At 37.5% G+C, this 20,811-nt stretch overlaps 1 long non-coding RNA gene across 2 annotated transcripts in view; it reads left to right on the top strand.

Annotated features, from left to right (window-relative positions):
- The window catches only part of LOC124859979, a 65,669-nt gene extending 60,983 nt beyond the window's left edge, over positions 1 to 4,686 (top strand). For both annotated transcript variants that reach the window (XR_007036238.1, XR_007036239.1), the window contains one exon: positions 2,927 to 4,686. This is a non-coding gene — a long non-coding RNA (uncharacterized LOC124859979). The remainder of the gene's footprint in view (positions 1 to 2,926) is intronic.
- The last annotated feature ends 16,125 nt before the right edge of the window (positions 4,687 to 20,811 follow it).

The following is a 20,811-nucleotide window of genomic DNA, read 5'->3' as shown; positions in this document are numbered from 1 at the left end:
TGACTCTTCTACCAAAAGATGTCCTATTACAGAACAGAGGAGCAGATGGGAGACGTAGCATTGTTGAGCCCGGATGTTCTCAGAAAAAAACCCATGAATAAAGGAAAATAAGCAGCAGAGCCCAAAAAGACAAGTTCCTTTTTCAGCAGGCAGAAAATTATTTCATTACTTGTTTGACTGACAGATTCATTTTGTAAAGCTGGTGCTTGAATCTGCCTGCAAGATGATGGTTATCTCACTTCACTGCTTTTTATAGAAGTTTGGAGTTCTTCAAAGATGGATATGATCTTTATTTTTCAATTTCAGGTATGCATTTACTTCGTTGGACAAGACCACAATGACAGAAAACTCCAAGTAGTTTCATAGCTCAAAGAATATTTGAAATGATATGTAAAAAAACACAACGTCAGTATTAATCATTGAATTTGAGCCATAAATATTGTTGCTCTAGTCATATACATCTCAATCAATTTTATCTACTTCAGTAACAAGCAATAAATAAAAAAATATATAATATGTAATTTTGAAAGGTGTCAGAAAAATCTAACATATTTCATTTTTCAGGCCCAACAGGAATCTCGAAAACACTTTTGCAATTAACTAAACAAACTTGTTTTAAATAATTTGTTTTCGAAACCAGCCTTGCATAAAGACAGATGGATGACATTTCTCTAGTAGCCAAGCTGTGATAAACAAAGTCAACCTTCCTTTTTAGCAAGTAGAAATGATTAGGGGGGTATTTTATTTGCTTATTTGGCCATTATACACAGCTGACGGACAGCAATGGATGGGGGAGAGAGAGAGTACTGTTGCATGCTCCATAACAAACTCCATTGCCCAAGCATGTAATTACAAACATGTCAAATCACATAAATGTTTTGGGGGTCTTAAAGTTTATTGTCAACCAGAAACTAGGTTGGGGACCCAAGTGTGAGACTAGGACTTGAGTCGCACATGTCAAGACCTGACTTAGACTTGAACTGTAAAGGCCCAAAACTTGATTTGGACTTGTTGGAGTCATCCATCTTGGCCGGGCAGTTCGACATGCGCAGTTCAACAGACGTCGCAGCTCTGACGTCACCCAGGATTATAAAACCCACAGAAAATAAACTTTCGTTGCCATTTCCAGCGTCTCTCATGGGACGACGTCACGGAATCGCATATATGGAGAGACAATAGCTCACAGGCAAACTTTTCCTTCACACGACCATTCCCGGAAGAGCTTGAAAGCTGGAAATCTGTGTGATACAAGAAGGTTTGAAGATTCATATACCGATCGAAGAGAGAAGAAATCAATGTCAAAGTAATTTTGTTCTTTTTGTATTAAATCGGATAGATGCATTTAAAAATCTGGCCAGGACGAGGCATAGTTAAGGTGATTTAGAATCACCATTAGTTAATCAGAGGTATTTCTTTCAGTCACACCAGGTTGCTAAACTAAAACCAGTCTTGCTGAAACATTATCTGGAGATAATAATCAATACTTTATTACAACTTGTCTAGTTTATTGCAATTCACTTGATACTGGGATCAGTCAGGCCTCTCTTTCACGCCATCAGCTCATTTTGCTGCTGCTCGTCTTTTAATGCGAACATATCTTATATGTTCTTTAATCTCTCCACTGGCTGCATGTGTGTCATTTTAAAACCTTTTATCTTGACTTTTAAATGCCTCAATGGTCTTGCTCTGCAATAACTCTCTGACTTGCTGCAACCTCATGTTTCAACACAGTCCCTTATATCAGATGACCAGCTTCTGTTGATTGTACAAAAACTAGGCTGGAGCTCAGAGGAGATCAGTTCTTTTCAGTCGTGGTTCCAAAATTACGGAACAAGTTGGCTTTGAAGATTAGACAGGCTTCTTCTCTTGTTGTTTTAAATTTCTCTTAAAACACACCTATATTCAGTGGCTTTTGACACAAATTAGTTAGTGTGTTGTTTCTGTTTTTATTTTACTACAGTCTTTGTATTATGTTTTATTCTGCTTTTGTTGTTCATTGTTATATTTTGATATTATTATTATTAGTGTCTCGGTTTGACCTATTTTAGTACTGTACTGATTAAACAATTTGTTTTTAATTGTGCTTTATAAACAAAATGCATTTGGATGAATTTGGATTAAGCATTTAGCTCACAGCATCTTTAAAGGGACATTGAAGTTTTTTATATGATGTAAAAAGGACAAAACAGACATTTCATTTGCAGAAATATGTCTAACAATTCTGTTTGACTTGATATTACTTCACAATGTAATTTATTTGTGTGTGTTTTGTTACATTTGTCTTTAAAGAACATGGGGTTCAACTTCTCTTTTTTATTTTCAAAAACGTGACTCAGCTTGTGACCAACTGGGATTTCTTTATGAACTGAGCTATTTTCTAGGAGATCCACTTCCTTTGTCTCTGTGATGCCTAACCTGACCCTGTATTTTGAACTTTTCATTTTTCTTTAATATATTCATCGGCGTTTCAGAACAACTTGTTGCAGCTTACATTTGTGAGGGAGTTAAAACTGAAAAATCAGTGAGCCTTATGAAAATGTATGTTGCTTCTCCATAGAAACCAGGTCTGTAAAGGTCTCTGACTGAACTCCCGTCTGATTCAGAGCTGCACCCTCACTGAACTTTAGAAACTGAGCTCTGCTGTATGAACTCATAACAATATGCCAGGTCTTTCATTATCTAAACATCCCGCTTTATTGGAGCTGTAAACTTTTTAGAAGGGAAATTGAAACATTTCACCCTGTAACAAGGCTGACTGGCAGTTAATGCAAAACAGAATTGTCTCGTTTCAGTCTGTCATGCATTTTTGTCAGTTTAAATCCACATTTTTGCCATGTTTTATATAAAATCTTGTTTGTGCTGTGTACAAACAGATAGCTCCTCTATTTCACGCTGCTTGTAAATGTGACTGTTTGTATTCATCCAGGTCTTTCTAAGCTGAACTCACGGACATGAATTTTCCATCTCTGAAGCCGCCAAAAGTGATTAATGAGACAAAATCCAGACAGACTGTGGAATAAACCTGAGCGACGCCACCGTCCTTTGAAATTCAGCTTTCTTGAGGTTGCATCAGCGAGATGTGAAGCAGATAAATGAACGACTTTTGTTCGAATTGTCAAAAACTGTCACAGGCCTAGTCTGACGGGTGCTGGGACCACCGACTGGGTGCTTCGGCTCAGACTATGATTTTGACTGATTTCTTGGCGTTTTTGAGATGGATTGGATCAGAAAATCAGCCCTGAAGTGAAGCAAGTCAATGAAGAAACAATGCCCTCAGCTTTATAGACAAAATATTTATGTGTAAACTGTCATGTTTTCAGACTTCTTGGTGTCGATCACATTAAAATAATGGTCTCTCTAGTTCCACTTCACCCTGTTTGCTCATGTTGCTGCCTGGAAAAATCAAGAGCATCACTGTGTCAAAAATGTTTTTGTTTTCCTCTTATAGAAGTCAAAATGTATTTTACTATGATTTATTTTCACAAAATGCATTTGGATGATTAAACTAAGCTGCATGGAATACATTTCTGTCTTACAGTCTTAAATGTGGAATGCAATAATATCGAAATACAAAAGGAGCAGCCATGATAAGATTTGATTAGATTCACTTAATGTTAAGGAAAGTAACTTCAACTTGCTTTTTCACAAAACAGTTAAAGCATATTTTAAACCAGTAGGTTACAGCAGTGTAGTTGCTTGTAAGAGAGGCCTCGAGCCGCCTTTACTCACCAACTGTAAATATCTCTTGCTAGCTCAGAGCAGTATGACTGATGGATTAACATAATCTGCCCTATGCAACCTTTATGCTTACACAGTTGACACAGAGATGGGGAGAAAACGTCTCTTGAAAGTCTCTTGTTTCCTTGAGCACAGAAATGCTTGATCATCCCCATTTTTTTTATTTAACCACTATTTTACCAAGATGTCCCTTTACATAAAATCCATTTTTCTTTTTTGTGAAAGACCTGGCCAAGAGGTAGTACACAAAACAGAAAATAAAAGGTACATACCATCAATTAAAATGAGGCTTTTTCTTTGTCCTTCTTGTTTGGAGCTGTATCATTCAAAGTGACATTTGTACAGTCTGACTGATCAGGATTTACATTAAACGAGTGAGCAGTAGTAAGATAAGATACAACAGGCAAACCTCTACCATTGATTTCTTGCGCAATAGACTCTATTGCTGCCATGGCGAGTGAGAGTTTTGCAGGACCAAAGTGCAGACAAGAGCGAGGAAGCAGCATGGTGAGTAGATGAATGCTTTTTAATAAGAGCCGGTTAACTTACAGTCTTATGCAGGACAAGAAAAACACAGGCAGGTCTAAGGATATGAAATGGGTTGTTTTCAGGAGGAACCAGTGGAGAATAATGACAATAAGGGAGTATAAAGATTGAGGGAGAGTGGAGAATGGACCAATGAACCAATGGAGTTAATCAGAGGGGAATCAGGATCAGCTGGTGGGAGAAAGAAAATAACTGAGGGAGAGTGATTAATTATTACCCAGGCTGGATCGTCATACTGCTTTGTTAAGCTCACTTTGTGTCTGACCTTTGGAGTAAGGAAATACTTATTCATTATTTCGTTCTTAGTTCCACTCCTACTTACTGTTCGCTTCTTCTTTACAGCCCCTTTACATGTACCAGTGCAACCAGTATTCCTGTATTCAATAAACTTATTATAAACTTTCCTGTTTCTCCTGAGCATTTACTGCATGTGGGTCAAGTCTGTTTACAAAATTATGACAATACAAACTAAAACATCCAACATAGGAAACCAGGTAAGTAAAAAAAACCTAAACACCAGAATGAATCAATCATAAATGAACTAAAATAAAGCCAATTAAAAACATGGCAGTGCATAGAAAACTGAACAGAACTCAAACTCAAAACCCTAGACACAGGCAAATTATAACAATTGCATCCACAATTTCATCCACAGCTGAGTAAGGCTACCCAAAATATTTGGGACATGTTGAAAGATTCAGTTGCATGACTATTGCAGCTCTCACATCCCTTCAATACCACACATGCAGAGCTGAGGAAACTGCTGTTGTAATATTGTAGCATTAACCATCTAATACTAATTTCATGCAACACAATGCTGTCTGCACTGATGCTGTTTTCCTGTGGATATCAGATTCTTGAAACACAAAGTGAAACTGACAGCTTGGCCTTCTTTCTGATTCATTTGGCTAATAATTATCTGATCACTTGGTGGGGGGGAGGCACTCATACAATTCAATTTCATTCACTGATTGTCAGTTTATTTTTAAAGATTAAATACTAAAAATAAAAGTAAAACAGATGTGATGTCATGGCTGAAGTACATCAAAATACACATATTTCAAAGGAATTACAGGACTTGCAAAAGCCTCTTCATTTCTGCTTTCATTAGCTTACCAACTTAAAAGCACAAGAACTAAATTTTGAAGAATAATTTCTCTAGTGCTAAAAGACGAAATGTAGTGTTATTAGGTTCACCAAATAGACTCAACAGAGGAACAGAACAATTTGATTCAGCTGCATGTTAATTGCCTGAAACCTCCTGTAGCAGGGAGGGCTCTTGCCAAAGTCCTTATGAAGACATATTGATAGATTTCTCAAAAATAATGAAAAACCTTTTTTTCAATTTTACTATAGAAAATAACCCTGCTTTAAGTTACTTTAAGAAGATGAAATAATCTTTATATTTAATAAAAACATGACCCAAAGTTTTCTTATCTATGCAGGATAATTTCTGTGTAGTAAGTTCTTCTTGCTGCCTGGATGTTGAATGACACTTATTAAATCTGGAACCTGGAGGAATGGCACCAGCCAATCAGCAGGAAGAAAATAGCTTTGAGAAGCTCCGAAATAGATTATTACCAAGAAAATTGAGAGAACTGGTTTAAGATATGATAAATAGTGACAAACAAGTATTTTCTGAAGATCCTGTCTGCACTAAAGGACAACGAAGCCTTCCAGCCAAGCAGAAACCATTTTGATTAAGTCATTTAGCGATGCAATTTAAATTGAGAGTCTTATATTTAATTCCATTTTTACCATTTCTAGCTTTTTTAAAGCATGTATGATAACAAACTGTTATAAATAGAAGCAAACAACTAGCAACTAAATTATGAACATGTTCATGTTCATCAATGTTCAACATATTTACTTCTTAGAATTAGACAGCTTTTGGCCTCCTTTTAACACAGTGATAACAATAAAACAGATAGATGAAAAAGATTTATTAACATTCAACATATACATGAATTATCAGTATATTTACTTTTAAAAGAAAAAAATCAACAGCTTCCTGTTTCCCCTTGGAGTGACACTTGACATCCAAATATTTCCATCAAGCAGTTAAGTCAGCAGCAGGAGCAGAGATCTTTTATTCATCGCGGGCCATCGCTGTCGCCTTGACACTGTGCTGGCCATGGTGCTCTGACAGAGACGAGGTGAAGAATGGCGGGATGTCTCATTTCCTGAGTCTTCCTGATAAGCTTCAGTAAAAGGGTTTAAATGGCAGTGACAGGTGTCGGCCTGCAGACTTCACTTTGTATCACTCTGCTGTTAATTTTTTTCCCTGTTATCTTTCTTGTCTTATTTGTTGCTGTCCCTTTTTCATTCCCACTCTCTTCCTCTTAAACTGGTCTGGCTTGCATTTCATTTAGAGACGTTTTTTTTTCCTCTCTACTGATTGTTGTTTCCCGAGGCGAGGTTGGGCTGGCAGTTGTCGTTCAGCAGAAAAATAAATATTTTCTCAGCTGATTTATTCCTTTTGTCCATCTTGCTACACTTTTCCTCCCATGCTTAAAGGATTAGATTATTTTGGTTCAACATCCTCAGCTTATTCTTTTATTTCTTTGCACAAAAAGCACTCTGAAGGAGGAATAGCCTTAAATGTGATTTTTCTTTCAGTCAACACTTCCCCACTGTTTTGCTTTGACACTCTTTGAAAACATAAGACAATATTGACACCAGCAGAAGGAGAATCAAAACTATCCTGTCAGCAAAATATTGAGGTGGATCAGTCTGTGAGCTGTGTTGATTAATGCATCTGGCCCATTCTGACAAGTCAAACTGCTTTTAAATAAATTTCCAGCAGCCATTACGCTGAATTTTTCCATACAGTCTGTTTATCCATAAACCTGACAATAAAACAGTGAGATCAACAACAAAAACAAGAGTAGTTTTGACTACCTACATGTTAAAAAACAACAAATTAGCTCTGAAAAAAACACCTTTAAGAAACAAAACAAAAAGAAAATAAACCCAGTTTGAGGAGAAGATAGGGCTTTAGAAGGAGGGTAAAACCCAACAACCCACCAATAGAGTCCATGGAGGCAACTACAACAGGAGCTTGAGAGACCGAGATTCAGGGTGAACCTCAGGGGCCTGGGGCCACAAAAGTGCTCGGGAGAATGAAACCCACAATAAAGCCCTGAAGACTGGCACCCATGGTGGAACTCTGAAGACTGGCACCCACAAAGGAGCTCAAGACACTTCAGCCCACAGTGGAACTTTGGAGACGGTAAATGAGAATGGTGGTGGAAGCGCTGGAACCCCCAAAGGAACCCTGGAGAATGGTAGTGGAACCGCTGGAACCCTTGGAGGAACCCGGAGAACAACGGTTAAAACGCTAGTGTCATGATCTGCCAGTGTTAGGGTTTTGAGTTTGTGTTTAATGTATTTCCTTCTCAGTAAGTGTTGTGTGTTTTTGTTTACTTTTCTCTGCCAGGTGTTTTCCTTTCATCCAGGTCAGGTCATTAGATTACTTCTGTTAGTTGTTAATCCTAGATTCTTGTTTCATGTGTTTGTTTATATTTACCTACAGGTCTATATTTTCCCTTGGTTTTGTTATTTAGTCTAGTTTCCTTGTTTTCTGCTCTGTTACCTCTGCTCATTAGTTTATTTGAAACATTTTCCCTCAGTTCCCTGCAGCCTGTTCCACACCTGTTCCATGTTTCCTCTGATTACTTGCCTCCATGTTTCATTGGTTCATACTCCACGTCCCACTGTATATAAGCTTGTTGGTTTTCATTCTTCCTCACTGGTTCCTCCTGTTTTCTTCCCTGTCACTACCTGGCTCCATGTCCATGTTTTGGCTCACCCATGTCAGTTATTATTATTATTATTATTAAAGAAGAAATCGTTCTACTCACCATGCTGCTGCCGAGCGTTCGTCTGCTCTTTGGTCCAAATAAACCACAACATACCATGACAGTAGGAACCATTCTGCAGCAGGAGGAAAATGCCAGAGCTAGGTTTGGGGAAGATGTGGAAACCCAGCCTTCTCCCCTGTTGCTGGAGGAGATGGAGAGCGCTTTTTGGTTCAGACATCATCATCATCACCTTCAGCCTCCGCTAAAGGTTGGCCTGTTGTTCCTGTTCTGGAGGGTTTCGAGGACGAACCGCCTCCACTTCCTGTTCCTGTCTCAGGAGGGGTTCGAGGATGAACCACCTTCTGTTGTTCCTGTCCTGGAAGGGTTTGAGGAGAAACCGCTTCCTGTTCCTGGCCTGGAGGGTTTCGAGGACGAACTGCCTCCACTTCCTGTTCTTGTTCTGGTGGGGTTTGAGGACTAACTGCCTCCTATGGTTCCTGTTCTAGATGGGTTCGAGGACGAACCAACTCCTGTTCTGGAGGATGAACGGCCTCCGTCATTAGAGCCTTCAGGGCTCTGCCGCAGATCTCCAGGATCTTGTCGAGAGTTCCAGCGGTTCCTGCACCGCTCTCCAGAGTTACAGCGGTTCCAGCACCACTCTCCAGAGTTCCAGTGGTTCCTGCATGGCTCTCCAGAGTTCCAATGGTTCCTGCACTGCCTTACGAGGCCTCGCTGAGGGTCCAAGTCTCCAGATCACCTCTGAGGTTCCAGGTCTCTCGAGCTCAACCAAGGCAGACCTCCTGACCACCTGCTCCGAAGGTCCCCTACGCTCCGTGGCAAATCTCCAGACCGCCTCCTCCGAGGCCTCCCAGGTTCCTGCTCAGCTGCCCCAGGCCGCCAGTTTCCTGCTCAGCCACTGCAGGCCGCCCAGGCTCTGAACTCTGTAGCTGCACGGGACGACCTCTGGGTCGCCCGCCTGAACTTTATTTTGTTTCTTGCCATCCTTCCGAGGCCCCCGCCGTTTTTTTTTTTTTTTGTGGGCTCTGAAGGGCGTCTGGAATCCACCTTTAAGAGGCGGTTTCTGTCATGATCTGCCAGTGTTTGGGTTTTAAGTTTTTTATTTGTTTATTTCCTTCTCAGTCAGTGTTGTGTTTTTGTTTACTTTTCTCAGCCAGGTTTTTTCTTTTCATCCAGGTCATTAGATTACCTCTGTTAGTTGTTACTCCTAGATTTTGGTTTAATGTGTTTGTTTATATTTTCTTATAGGTCTGTTTGTTCCCTTGGTTTTGGTCTTTAGTCCCGTTTCCTTGTTTTCTGCTCAGTTCCTCATGTCCCTGCTTTACCTCTGCTCATTAGTTTAATTAGACACATTTCCCCTTCATTCCCTTCTGTTTCCTCTGATTACTTGCCTTCCTGTTTCATTGGTTCATACTCCACCTCCCTTTGTAAACTTGTTGGTTTTCATTGTTCCCTGCTGGTTCCTCTTGTTTTCTTCTCTGTCGCTACCTGGCTCCATGTCCTTGTTTTGGCTGTTAGGACCACAGCCATGGGTTACAAAATGAAAGGCCAGTAAGAACTTTTCTGGAACTTTCAACATAAATTGCATTAACCTACTTCCAGCACAGCCAGAAAAAGGGGTAACAACAGACTTCCCGTGACGTCACTGTTTGAATAAAAACCCCGCTTTTGCAACAGACTGACCTCTTCCACGCAGGTCCCCAGAGGAACTGAATGGAGAGACACAGAGCGCTAATGTGTCTTTGCTGGCAAAAAGACATAACTCTTCAAACTGCATCCAAGAGTGTCATACGACCACGCGATCATGTGCACTAAGTTGAGTAGGAATGAATTGCTGCTTGTGTATCCGGTATTCATTTATGAACGAGGTAATTAAGGTGGAAGCTTGGCTTGACTTTCCTTTCTGAGGTCTATAAAATGAAACTGTGTTCCAGAGAGTTCCCAGCAGAGACCCTGTCTCTGTACAACATCGAGTGGAGAGGTTTTTGCTGGTCTGAAGGAAGGACAATGGAACTGCATCACCGTGGCTACAGCAGTAAAATGCAGTTTGGCCAACCCCGCAGAACGAGACAAGCCACCCCACCCCACAACTATGGAGGTTAGCTGCAAGTTAACCCTTTGTTCGCTGTGGATACTTTCTACAACTTTGTCGCCCCGGACAACTTTTCCTCAGCACGGTTCATGTAAGAGGTAGTGTTTGGGCGGAGAGTTTATTTTAGAAGGAAATAGTCTAAACAAGCGTCGTTTTATGACGTTTGGTTTTGGTTGTGTTGAGAACTAAGCTGTCTTAGTGCTAGCAGATTAGCTGCTTTGCACATGTGCTCAGTTTATGGGTTCTGTGTTTGTGCTTTTAAAGTTGAGACAAACTTTATTTAAAGTGTGATTTTCAAATGCAGAAGATCGGCCATAACGCACCGCCCACGCTTATGCATTTTAACCCTTCTATTAGGTGTATTTTTAAAGGTATGTGTTTTGATTCTGATGATAAGCTACAAGTTTCTTTTGTTAGCCCCAACCACTAATGGCTAAGAACACATGCTTGCCTACTATGAGTCAGCTAAAGATCATTTATCCAAAAAGGTTGTTAGTTTTCAATCTAGGAAATAATATTTCCTTAAATATTATTTTACTAAACTTGATAACTAAGTAAACATCAATAAGCCCCATTTCTCCTGAAAGATTTGGTTCTTATTTAAAATAATATTTCCTTAAATATTATTTTACTATTTCCTTAATAATATTTCTTTAAATATTATTTTAATAAATAAAGGCAGCATTGAGAATTGGTCATCCAGAAGGTTGGCTTTATTCAGCAAATCATTCTTTACAATATTATTAAAATAATGTTTTATCTGATCTGGCATTGTGAATGGTTGTCTAAAGGTATACCAATTATTGCCTAAGTTGGTTCCAAGACTAACTTAACTTCAATTCCAGATCCTTCAAGATAATCCTTGGTTCTCAAACATAAATATTGCATGGTAATATTGCATCACTCTTTTGGTTATGGTTTTCAACCATCTTTGATCAACTTGTTTATATTGTACATAGCCAATTCGTCTTCCTTATTCTTTCATTCTGCTTGGTAGTTTAGTTGGGTTGTTTTAGCATAGTAAAGAGTTTGTTGACTGAAATATGTTTGACTTTGAGTTGACTTATTTTTGTTAATACATTATTGTATTTTAAGAAATTGTGTGAATTCATTCCATGTGTGTGCAGAGTTTTGCTGTTCAATAACGTCAGAGCTTGGCTCATCCCTTTCAATTTTGTCCTAATACCACCACCTTATTGGGCTGGTATTCACAGGACAACCCTTAACAGACCGAAATATTATTTAATAAAATATTAAAGTATTAATATTAAATATTTAATAATATATTCATAATCACAGCATGGCTCACCCATGTAAGTTATTATTATTATTAAAGAAGAAATCTTTCTACTCACCATGCTGCTCCCAAGCGTTTGACTGCACTTTGGTCCAAATAAACCACAACATGTGCTCTTTCTAAGGGCTACTCTGAACAATCCTCCAAAGTAATTTCTGCTGAGTCTAACTTGCTGAATTCTTCTGTCAGTTTGGGAAAAACTCGAATGCAGAGATGAGTTAAGGTGAAGCTGAACGCTTTAGTAATGAGAACAACATGGTGAAGTGGTCTTGTACATGGTAAACAGGACATGGAGAACAGGAAATGGACCAGGCATGGAACAATAGTCAAACTGAAGAATTCAGCAAGGAACAATGAGAACCAGTGGACCTATGTACTGAGGCAGGGTGGAGAAATGACAGGCAGACCATATGAGGTAATCAGAAGGAAAACACCTGGCAATAAGTAGAAGGAAATAACTTAAGAAAGCAGGACTTAAGGAACATAACAGCAAAGAAGTAGTCAAATTACATACACAGTAAGTAAATCAAAGTAAATCAAAACCCAAACACCTCAGGAACGTAACAGTGGTTAAATAATCTAAAACATCCAGGTTGAAAACTCTTAATTAACATATTAGCCTTTTACATACTACAAATATTGCACATAATTGTGCAAATATTGAATATTAGCCTCTATGAATGCTAATTTCTGCTAATAATTTATGAATGCAAATTTATATAGCAGGCCAATTTGCAAATGTTAACCTTTTAGTGTCTTTTACTATTTCATTTTTTATAGTTAATGTAACACTGCAACACTCTTATGATTGTATTGGTTATTTTTTGGTATGGACCAGTTATCGCAAGGATATTAACAAAATTGACAACAGAAAATTAAGTTTGTCATAGAAGCCTGGGATGGAACAAGACAACCAAAGAAAAATGCTCATCTGATTCAGATATATATATTTAACTTAAGTTACAACAAATAAATGATTAGACAGACACCAGATAAATGTGTCAAGACAAGATTACATTAGACAAGTATCCATTAATTCAAATGCAATAATATTGTTTTTTGACTTTTGCATCCTTTTCAGTTCAGAAAGGTTCAGTTTGTGGTTATCCAAAAAATATGAAAGATAGTTCAGTTATTGTCCATGTTCCTTTAGTTAAGTTCCTTTTGAGAAAAAAAAACAGGACTCTCACAGTGTCCAAGGTCCCAAATCAAAAGGGAAAAGTAAATAATCCTACCAGCTCGCCACTCTAGAAGAGGTTCAGGGAGTCCAAAAAAACCTGACCAATGAGTATGGGAAGATTTACATAAGGTGTTAATTCAGATTTTGTGTTGAATCTGTCATTTGTTTACTCCAGCCATGCACAGACAACAGCAAGGAGGATGTGACATCAGAACGAGCTGTACTCTGGGAGCGCTTCCCTTTACACCAGCGCCACTGATGGCTGAACGGGCACTCAATTTAAGTAACATAGGTTACATTAGCATTAGAATTCAAGCTTAAAAAGAAATACAGCACCTTGAAATATGGCGAGAAATAACCTATTTTCTTAGCACTTAGAATGCTAAGAAACATCCATTAGATTGGTAGTGTTAGAATTTCTAAAATTAGAATGGTAACAGCTAAAACCTTTGTAATAAAACACCATCAACAATAGAAAGCCTACCTTATATTTCTAGTCATAATTTCTGCATGTATCCATGCTCATTTCAGCATTTAGCATGCTAATTAGCATAATCTATAAGCATTTGTGTTTGAACTACAAAGGATAAATGACAAATTGTATGAGAAATAAAAAAGTTTTATTTATTTATTATTTTGTCATTATTTTTAAATCATAAAAACCTGCCATTTATATAGACAATATAGCACATTCGAAAATCTCTGATAGTTTAGTGATATATATACAACAGTTTGAGAAGGAATTATCATCTTGCATGTATTCTAATTTTAGCATTTAGCTCACTTATCATTATGTATTAGCTTTTTAGTATTACATAATTTTTAAAGTAACACATTAACAAGTGCATAAATTCTCATATTTAAAATATTAGCAAGAAAAACTGTGCACTTCTGAAATGTTTTTTTTTTGGGGGGGGGGTTGATTCTAAAGATATAAAATTCACAGCAAAATATAAAAAAATAAGGAACAGTGTAAAATAAAGATGATCCATTATTGTTTTTACAGGTATTGTAAGCTTGACCAGCATAACACTTCAGCAGTGTAGTAGAGTGGCTTTTATTTCCCCAGGGGCGTTTTGAACTGCTATTCTCAGTCCAACATTCATCTGGAGATAAATCCCAATCGTCACATTTGCACATTTATACAGTCAGTCTAGATTGAATATTCCATCCACATTTTCATTTGTATCTACAGAAATATTAATAACAAATGGGGATGTGAGAAGGTTTTTACTAGGTGCAAATTGATTGGAATTAAGGCAGTCAGCTGCTGTTAGCAAATCAAGAAAAACACTTTAATGAGTAGTAACCGCTTAAATTAAAAGGTCAGAAAAACATTCGGCTGCTTTAATGGTAGAAAATATCAACTGCTTAAATATTCAGTATAAGGCGGGAAATATCTTAATTCAACTTTCCACCTTCACAAGAAAGTAGACTATCAAATAAGATCAAAATTGACATACAATGACATTTACAACGGAGTCTGGGGCTGTGTGAATTTACCTTATCATGTTTAAATTTTAACAAGCTTTGTACCAGTGCAGACACAGAAAATGTGCCTCCCAGGGAAAGTCTATGCTGGGGTACCCCTCACAGATAAACTTCAGATTCAGTTGGAACAATGTGGCTTTCAGCCCAGCCATGGAACATGAGGCCAGATTCTTAGACATTGAAGGATATTTAAAGGTGTGTGGGAGTTTACAGGACCCATCCTGTGTTTTATTGATTTGGAGATAGCTTATGGCATCTCTAGTTTGGTGATCCATTTGGTTGCAACTTTGCAAATCCAAGTCATATTCTTTTAGAGAAGTAAGGGTTTCTCCTAGCAATGATTTCAAACAAAGCATAACTGTTTTTTTATTTCAGTTTCTCAAAGCATCTGAACTTGTGGTAAATTAACTTGTGGGAAGTTTGGGAATAGTCGTAAATTCCTTACGCCTGTAGGTAATCTTTATCTTTGAGGATGATAGGCATCAAATAATTTTGAAGTTGCGTCACACAAAGCCCATAACATGCATTCATTGCATTCATTGCCTTTATAAATTAACCCACAATAATAATATTTTAAATGTCAAAGCAAAAGTGTTGTTTAGAAACCCATACCTGTAAATTAAAAATGTCTATAGTAAAATTTATAATTTCATAATAATTCATATGATTTTACAGTGGCTGTCCTAATTCAACAGACATGGGGCTGTTTGATGCAATTAGTATCACAGTTAATTACCTGAAAGCAGCTGATGTGTGTGATTGCAGTCTAAAGACACCTGTTTCAGGGAGGCCCAGTCTTGGGTGTCTCTGTACTCCTGCTATTATTACAGTATGAAAACTTAAGAACACTCCAGGCAACTTCAAATCCAGTATATTTAAATCCACTTTTAAGAAGCGTAGAGATGGCCATCCTCACAAACTGAGTGATTGGGCAAGTAAAAGACTGGTAGGAGAGGACATCAACATACCTATCAGGAAATCTTGCAATAGTGATAGTATTTAGTAAAAATTGCGATAACGACATCAGTTGCTATGCTTTTTTCTTCTTTTCTCTTTGTCTCATCTGTGGTTCCATCACTCTGTGACCTTTAGCATTTTGATCAGTGTCATTTGTGTCTGTTGTGAGCATCTGTTGCTATGAGACTCTGTGCAACTGATGACAATATATACAAGACATATTCTGAAGACTTACTATGTTTGCTCTAAAGGTGTTAAATGTCTTAAAAGATGGGAGAGGCTGTAGATGCAACTGTTGTACAAGTTCCTATCTAAGCTGTATGGAAAAGTGGCAAAAAAGCTAATATGAAATAGAATTCCTCAAAACCCTTGTTGGAGCTGCTAACAAGAAGGTTATTTGGTTTGTTGATAGAAAATTAGCTTTTTTTGATTATCAGACAACACAGTATGTTGGGAAAACACCAAACATCTCCAGAAAAACAACTTCTTCACCATTAGGCATGGTGGTGGCAGCATTATGCTTTGGAATCTTCTGAGCAGCAGGCACTGGAAGACTTGGTAAAAGAATAGTGGAACACGAGTGACAAAAAAAATAATGCCTAATTCTGGAGTGTAATCCGATTCAGTCAGTCAGAGAACTACGGCTTGGAGGGAGAGTAATTTTCAAGCAAGGCAACAATCCAAACATTCCACAAAAGCTACTTAGAAATTGCACAAATCAAAGCTCAGATCTCAGTTGTTTTAAGTATTTGTGGCTAGACTCGACAAGACATGATCATGCCTGATCCCAAAGCGACCTGACAGGGCTTGAGTTGTATGGTAAGAAAGAATAGAGGAAAACTGCCACCCTGATTAAGACATATCCACAAACACTCAGTGCTGTGATGCCAACCAAAGGTGCATCAACTAAACATCGATTCACATGGGTGAATGTATCTGCTGTCATTTACTTTATCTTTTATATATTTTATTAATTTAAATTATTCTGTAAAAAAAATCAGGTTTACAGGTTTTATTAAAGACATTTCATTGCAAATTCCTATCCAATTTGAATTTACTCTAATTTCATTTTTAAAAGCATTTAATAGGAGAACCACCCAAACAGAGTAAATGTGTATTAAAGACATTGCATATTGTTATTACATATAGAGGTGATAAAATTTAAATATTTCTAGCCCTATTTTGATACAATGAATAATAATAATAATAATACACCTTGACTATGTTGAGGAGCCACTGCTCTGGTTTGTTGGGAATCATGTTTGTCTTGTTCAGTTCCCTGTAGATAAAGAGGAAATAGAAGCACCAACCTTGCTGGAAGTGATTACACTTTACAGTGTGATGTGTTTATTGACAATATATTTTGCACATAGGAATGACTGTGTCAGGAGGTCAGGCGATAATAGTTTTAATAATCTATCAGATGTGCAAAAAACAGCAGACGTGTCAGGGGTTAGGTAGCAGTAGCCTGAGGGGTTAAATGAAATTGTTCCACACAGTGAATTTTTAATCATAACTCTATTTAAGGCAACGGGGCGGCTCTCAAGCATTTAGACGTTTGCTGCATCCACTTATTGGTTTGTAGATCTGATATCTGATCTTTGATTGAATTTAACATTTTAGTCCTATCATCTCTAAATCATAGATGCTTTAATATTCAAAAAATTAAAAACACGCAAACAATATTGAAGAAACAAATGTCCATGAATGTTTTTGTCAATGCCCAGTTTTAATTAACAGCAGTTACAGGTACATGAACTTCTTGCCTTGTACATGTCTGATGAGTGGATGCTTTGCTCAAACATATGGTATATATCAGATAAAACATTCGCATTTACTAAGAATGTAACAAACTCTCCTGATATGTTTAAATTGTTCACTATATTTTTCACAGCAGTACACCCATTTGGGGTTTTTTGAACTCAAGCTGAGTTTTCCTGTACTTTCGGTTTATTCCATCCATCCATCCAACCAACCATCCATCCATCCATCCATCCATCCATCCATCCATCCATCCATCCATCCATCTGTAACCCACTATTGGAAACATGTTCATGTGGAGCCAAGATGAAAGAAAATGCATATACACAAGGAGACATGATTTGAGTTACAAGCAACTTGTACAGTACAACACAGTTTGTACTTAAGTGTAAAACATTTGCATTGGCAGCATCCAAATAAATGACTAATGAATAAATAATCTGACTGCCTGGCTAGACTCGACAAGACAGAATTTTTTTCTTCATAAGACCAAACCTGTATTGTTGTAAACAGGTGCTTTGGAAAAACAAAAAGAAAAGACGTTGTTATATGAGGCCATTAAACCTGACTAGGGACGAAGGGAAATACAACTGTGAGTGTGGTGCAGAAAGTGGCAGTGACACTGCACATACTCGGGACCGGTTGCTCCATTCAAGTTGAACAACAAATATTTGCGTATTTGCTGTACTATTTCCGAAGCCACCTGCTTTCACAATATGAAAGCATCTACCAGAAGTACAATATGTCTGCTATTACAGTAAACACGGTTTTTTATGTCAAAACTGACAGGTGGTCTCATTACAAGTGTCTGTCCTGTCACACTGTATCCAAGCCTATTGCAAAACTGTCACAAAAGGAATAATTACGAGCATTAACAGGTAAAAAAAAAATAAAATAGAATGCTGGAGGCAGTTTTGCCAGTTATAATTGCTGCTGCCAAGAGCATCATCTAATGCGTTTTTTTCACAATGTGATTTTTGGTACATTTTAGTTTCGCAAAGTGTGTGGTAAGAGCCAAAAACAAAGTATGACTTATCTTAAAACACAGCTGTTCATAGAAACACATTGTAAAGGTTATAAAATAACTAAAGGTTTTTAGAGCAATATATTTCAGCTTTGCAAAGTTGGATTGGGACTATAATCAGTAAGAAATCCTATAGTTACATCTCTGCAAATCTGTATATCATAAAAAAAAGTTAACTGATTTCAGTAATTCAGTTATTCAGTTAAAGTGTAGGTTTAAATTATGTATTTCTGTTAAAAAATATTATTACAGCTAAAGAAAAGTCAAAATCCAGTTTTCAAAATTCTGAAACAGGGACAGCCTTGAGAGAGTAGTAAAGCAATGCCCTTTCAAGAGTTTGGTTGAGATTCACAAGCAGTAGACTGCATCTTTAGTCAGTGCTTAACAAGCCACCACACACAGATGTATCCAGGATATGGTCTTGCTACAGCTATCACATCCCTTGAGTTAACCCACTTCTGAATCAGAGACAACATAAAACTGCCATCAAAAGAGAGCTATCAAAAGCTCTTTCAGCATCATCCAACAATCCAGGAACATTTTGATGGTGATCTGGCACAATGCTGAAGTAGCTCAAAGTTCAAAACACTGACATGTTGGACCTGTTGTCAGGATGCTTCCTTCATCTTAACCTCACTAAGACCCTGTGGCTTGTTCTCAAAAACAGTTGAAGAAACAGAAGCCAATAAACTGTGATAAACTTCAAACACTAAGAAGACAAGAATGAATCACTATCAGTCAAGATTTGATCCATCAAGCATGTCAGAGAGCTTATTAAGGTTAAAAAGAAGAAGGATCAACACTTGGAATTGACTCCATACTGATTTTTTGTTGATTTGCTAATAAAAACCTTAAAAAATTATTTGATGTTTTTAGTTGTTCTTTGTTTTGCAATCAAAACATCTGTAATGCTAAAAGGCAAATGTGAATAGCTACATTTAAAAAAACCAGGGAATAGATTTAATTTAATTGAACCTTCTCCTTTAAAAAATATAAGAGACTGTGTTATCAGATTTGTTTCCTGGCAGTTTCTTGGCAGCTCACAAGGAAGCAACTTCTCACCTCTGCTTTGCCTGCCTCAAGGTCCTAATAAGTGAGAATAAAGGAAATAAAAGGAGGGGGACGTGTGAAAACAAGCCTTATGCCTCATGTTCTTCACAGCCACTTCTTGTTTTAACCTTAACGACTGCAATCCTCTGACAGGCTGCTGGTGCAGAAAATGTGAGAAAAATTCGGGGCTGGAGTAATGCAAAGCCGAGGGTAAATGGGAAACATCGTCCCAGAAAAGGTTTGCTCTGTTCACTGTGGCAGCTTGTAAAGGGCAAAAGGTTTATTACAGCAGCTAACATGCAGAGGTAAAAAAAAAAAAAAAAAAAAGATTGTATCTGACTGTCTGTGTGCTTCTCCTGGCTGTTCATTATGGAGTGTGTACATGGCAAGAGAACAAGACTGCGTGGTGACAGACAAAAGCTTAATTGTGATCCTTATTAAGAGAAGAGTAATTTGTTGTGAAGTTTATCTGCTTGAGGATCAACTGGATAGGTTGGATCCACTTTATTAATGGCAATGCTCTGATTTCCTTTACATTTTCAAATTTTTTTAACACAAGCTTTTGACATTTTTTGATCCTTCTCTGTGATTTAAATATTTATTGAGAGAGCTACAGTATGTGGTAGCAGTGAACACAAAGAGAGGGAAACAGCAGGACAAAAACTCTAGATGAGGGTTTTTATTCAGATAAAACACAGTGGACTTAAAGTTTAAACAATCCACTCCTTCAGCAGTTTAAATTATTAACAGTTTAGCTTCATGATCTCAGAACTTATATTAAAGTTTAAAGAGGTACAAAAAAGACGTTTTGTTTAGTTTTTATTTTGCATTAAAACACCAGACCATTAATTTTTTCTGCAGAGCCCTATCTCCTTCAGAACATTGCATTCAAGCAATAAAGTCAAAACAAAGCAAAATAAAATAATGATAAAGTCACATGTTGAACTGAAACAAAAACTCATAACTCTAATAAAAAAGTTAAGGACCACTTTGGTTTACCACACTAAAATTGTCTCTTCTAATAAAAGTTTGACCCTCTCTGTGAGTTTCTGTAAAGGATCACATGCAGGGTGTCAGTTTATATGTTGCAGATCACTAGATTTATCGTTTTTCTGCAAGCAGATGTCTTAATATCACTGGTCTAATTCATAAATGTTGTTTTAAAGAGGCTGTTAGCCTCAGTGTTGGAGTTCTCCCTGAAGATCCAGAGGACTGCCTTTTTGCGGCTTTAAGCTACAACATAAAAAGCTGTGAATGTTGTCTGTGCTTATGACCTAATTACTATGTCTTCTTCGAGTCTCTGCATGGTGTCCTGGAAGGAAGACATTCTAGGTATTCTGTAATGATTCTGGGGGTGTTTAATCGATATTTGGGCAACACTTGTGTTACCTGGAATGATGTCATAAAGAATGACACACCTTTCTAATGTGACCCTCAGGACTGCGACAAAGCCTACAGATTTAGAGACCAGGGTGGAGCTCCAAAATTTGAAGACACTGAATTTTAACTATCAATTGATCACCTTCTAAGCTTTCTTGGAAAGGTTTACCTTTGGTGTTAAAAAGGAGGCTCAAACCTCAAGCTCAGGAGAAGCAGTGTTTCTTTCGCCCCAATAATGTAAAATTACACATGATCTTTACCATAGCAAAATTGCTGATAAGAAAGCTTAATCATTTGTCCCAAGGAGTAGGTTAGGGGAGTATGGGGTACCAGGGTTGCCTTTAAAAGAAGAGCTGTGTCAGCATTATTGGTACAAAGTTTAGCTTGTTCTCAGTACTGCATGGACTGATCCTTTTGCTGTTTTTTAAATTAACAATCTCTCACAACAAAATCATAAATAATTTGCTTTTGACG

The sequence above is a fragment of the Girardinichthys multiradiatus genome, chromosome 23, assembly GCF_021462225.1.
Source record: "Girardinichthys multiradiatus isolate DD_20200921_A chromosome 23, DD_fGirMul_XY1, whole genome shotgun sequence".
NCBI classification, from domain to species: Eukaryota; Metazoa; Chordata; class Actinopteri; order Cyprinodontiformes; family Goodeidae; genus Girardinichthys; species Girardinichthys multiradiatus.
This window is presented reverse-complemented; position numbering and strand designations above follow the sequence as displayed.